The sequence below is a fragment of the Vombatus ursinus genome, unplaced genomic scaffold (genome assembly GCF_900497805.2).
Source record: "Vombatus ursinus unplaced genomic scaffold, bare-nosed wombat genome assembly UNPS02015030.1, whole genome shotgun sequence".
Classification (NCBI taxonomy): Eukaryota; Metazoa; Chordata; class Mammalia; order Diprotodontia; family Vombatidae; genus Vombatus; species Vombatus ursinus.
The window spans coordinates 3,196,660-3,199,315 of NW_020954808.1; positions in this window are offsets into that span (position 1 = coordinate 3,196,660).

Below are 2,656 nucleotides of genomic sequence, written 5' to 3' on the forward strand. Positions count from 1 at the left end.
TGCTGCTGCCGCCGCCGCTGCTGCTGCTGCTGCTGTCTTCCAGGCCTGGGAAGCTGTGGTCAGCAGCCGCCTGTCACTTCGCGCCCCCTCTCAGCCTGCTCACAGCCCGGGCGGCTTCTCCAGGAGACATCCAGGTTTTCCAGGAGTGGTCGAGCTCCCTTCCCCCAGGGGTGGTTCCCAGCAGCTCAGGGTGGGGAGCCCAGGGATGGATGGAGAGGCTAGAGCCCTTGCAGTTTGCGAGGATGGAGGTGGGATTGAGGAACTACGCCTAGATATTTACATACTGTCTTCTTCTCCATTAAAATGTCATCTCCTTGGAGACAAACACAGAGAGGGGCGGTGAGGCCCGAGACTGCATAGGTAGAACTGCCTTTACGGGCGGAGCCTGAGCCGGGACTTGGTACGCGACGCATCCGAAATCATCGCGGCTCCGCAGGGCCAGAAACCGTGGTCAACAATGTGTGAGGGGGAGACAGGTGCTCCTGAATTTCAGGGCCCAATACAGTACTAAGAGCTCAGCCTGAGGGGGCCCCCAGGCCTTCTTCAGCGTGTGCCACAGAAGCTAAGCAGGGGAACAGCACAGCCAGCCCTAAGTGGCCGGCAGGGGCACCGTCCATGGAGTCATCCTTCTCCACCAATGAGGACAGCCTTATGCAAATGATTGGCTCACTCCCCTTTATATTGGGGTTTTTGTTTCTTGGCTAGGGGTCTGAGATCTTTTTTATTTTTATTTTTCGTATAATTCCAGCTGTAAGAAAATGGCCTGGCCTGGAACCACTTAATAAGAGGTCGTGAGTGAATATATCTCCATTCCTTCCTCCTCTCACTCTCAGGCTGCCTTCTTTGTGGTCTACCTGAGCCATGGAAATGGTGCTTTACAGTAAAGAGCCCTCTAAGCAGTAAGATGCAGATTTCATCTTCATGCAAGGAAAAATCCTCCCGATGAGAGCTGCCTGGGCAGCCTCAGGAGGGAGGGGCTGCCACTAACTGGACATCTCCAGACAAAGGTTAGCTAGACAGGCACCTTGTGGCAGACATTGTACAGCATGGGGGGTTGGATTGGATGGATGTGTCTGAGGATCATCCTGGGTCTGTGCCTCTTTCTGCCATGGCTGGGGACCATTTGCCGTGTCCAAAGGGCAGCTCTTCTCCCTCCTGGAAGAGAAAGAAAAGGCACTGGAAGATGACTCTCCCTTCTCCACCTTCCCAATGCCCCAGGTCTAGGAAGGGCCTGTTCGGCTCTGTTGAATCTTTCTGCTGCCTCTTTCCAGAGGTATGACCTTCCACTGACCAGATTATCTCCTGAAAAAGATACAAAGCCCTAGGTGCCCCTACTGGCCCGCTGAGAATGGTTTTCTTCCCTTGGTGGGGAGGGAAGTCCAGGGTTCCTTCCCCTACCCATCACTGGGGCAAGCGGCACCACAAGAGCAGCCCAAACTAGATTAAATTGTAATTGGGAAATTTTATCAAAATAAGCAAAAATATAATTTGACATAGATAATGTGAACTTGTGGTTTTCTTAGTAATATGTAGACAGGTTGACACCCCTGCCCTCTACCATTCTGGCTTTTGCCAAAGAATGGCTCATAACCCAATAAGAAAGTTTGTCAAATCTTTTCTTCATGAACAAATGCGAATGGAAAGATGGATTGAATCAAAAAATAAATCAGCCCTGGCCAGCCCACCTACCATAACCAACAAAATACTCTAGCCCTGTTTCTCCTTTTACCTCTTGGGTCATTCCTCAGTCTTCTTGGCTGGATCATTCTTCATAAGCATGGCCATCTCCGTAAGCATGAGTGTTCTCCAGGGTCCTGTCCTTTTCATCTTCACTTTCCTCAATCCTCTTTCTCTCTCCTGATGATCTTGGCTCACACAGGTTCTAGAACTATGCTTATGCAAATGACTCCCAGATCTAGAGATACGGTCCTTCTTTCTTCCCAGAACTCCCAATCCTGAATGTCCAGGACTTTCATATTCTAGACATCACAAATTCAACATGTCCAAAGCAGAACTCATTATCTCCTCCCCAAACTCACCCCTTCTCAGAACTTTTCTGTTTTCATCAAGTGTTCCCACCATCTGGAACTGTGAACTGATCCAATCACTCTGGAGAACAATTTGGAACTACGCCCAAAGGGCTATAAAACTGTGCATACATTTTATCCCAGCAATAGCACTTCTAGGGCTATATCCCAGAGATCATAAATAAGGGGAAAGGACGTACATGTACAAAAATATTTAGAGCAACTCTTTTTGTGGTGGCTAAGAATTGGAAATTGAGGGGATGCCCATCAATTGGGGAATGGCTGAACAAGTTGTGGTATATGAATGTAATGGAATATTATTGTGCTATAAGAAATTACAAGCAGGATGATTTCACAAAAACCTAGATTTACATGAACTGATACAAAGTGAAGTGACTAGAACCAGAAGAACATTGCACAAAGTAACAGCAATATTGTACAATGATCAACTGTGAATCACTTAGCTATTCTCAACAATACAATGATCCAGGAGAGTCCCAAAGGACTCATGGTGAAAAATGCTATCTGCTTCCAGAGACCAGACAGCTAATGTTGTCTGACTAGAGACTGAAGCATGCTGTTTTTCTTTCTTTCTTTCTTTCTTTCTTTCTTTCTTTCTTTCTTTCTTT